General features: G+C 30.5%; 1 protein-coding gene across 2 annotated transcripts in view; it reads right to left on the minus strand.

Moving 5' to 3' along the window:
* The window catches only part of LOC102304243 (dachshund homolog 2), a 51,603-nt gene that overhangs the window by 34,906 nt on the left and 15,542 nt on the right, over positions 1-1,155 (minus strand). The gene's annotated exons all lie outside the window — the stretch shown is intronic.

The following is a 1,155-nucleotide window of genomic DNA, read 5'->3' on the forward strand; positions in this document are numbered from 1 at the left end:
GGGAAAAGGGGGTTGTTTGAAATTTAATTTAAAGCAGGATGGAGGGATGGATGAGGGAGGAGGGGGAGGTGTGGAGGAGAGGAAGTTGTGTGCAGGTTAAACTAGACCTGATCTTTAATCAGTAGTAATAGTAACTAAGCACATTTATGTACTCGTAACAGGTGGATTTGTTTTCCAAAGTTAAGCTCCCCAGCAGCACATGAAGCAGTTATAACTGTCTCTACCAGCTTAACATTGTGTGGATGTGTATATGTAATGCTTTAATATACAAATATTTATCTCCATAATTCAGAAGTGAAAAGAAATACTTATCAAAATATTTTAATTGAATGTCCTATAAGCCAGCAAATGTACAATAAAAAAGTACATTTCCCTCACAAGGTATTGGACTGAACCCATGATTGTTATATTGATTAATAGATAGAAAGGGTGAGCACTGTGAGTCCTATCACCTTCAAGGTTATTGGGATGTTTAGATTCGTTAAATTTGCAGTTATTGCAGTTATTAATAAGCACAAAACTCATCAACTGGATTTTTTAGATATATCTCGTAACTTTTTTTCAGTTTTTAACTTAGTAAGTTCCTTTTTGTATTACATTCACTTTTTTTGCTCTATTATTTATTTAGATTCTTATTTAATGACCTCCGCTGGGACTCTTAAAAAGCAGTTAGAAACTTGTGTATTTAAACAGGCTTTCTGTTTCTGTTATTTTAAAACGGCCTGTTTACTTTACTGTGTCTATCTCTTTATCTTTTTACTTAATTTTACTTTATTATCAAAAACATTACGTGTAAAATGCTAGCTGTATAAAACATTACCAAAACACTGAACACAATAAGCTGAAAAAGGCAGAAACTTTATGGAGCTATTTTGGTTTTGTGTTATTTTATTTTATTTCATTTCATTGAGCTATTCTGCTAATGCATATGGTTTGGCTGCTTTAACCCAAGAGTTTATCCACTTTTAGATCAATACAGTGCATTTCATCTTATCCTGTGGATGAGGAGGCAGTTTTATACAATTTTCAGACCAAAAGAAAAAAAAAGGATTATTTAAGAAAATATATAATAATAATAATAATAATAATAATAATAATAATAATAATAATAATAATAATAATAATATATTATACTATAATAGCAGAATGCAGTAC

Source organism: Haplochromis burtoni, unplaced genomic scaffold (genome assembly GCF_018398535.1).
Source record: "Haplochromis burtoni strain Fernald_Lab_line unplaced genomic scaffold, NCSU_Asbu1 Contig_470, whole genome shotgun sequence".
Taxonomy (NCBI): Eukaryota; Metazoa; Chordata; class Actinopteri; order Cichliformes; family Cichlidae; genus Haplochromis; species Haplochromis burtoni.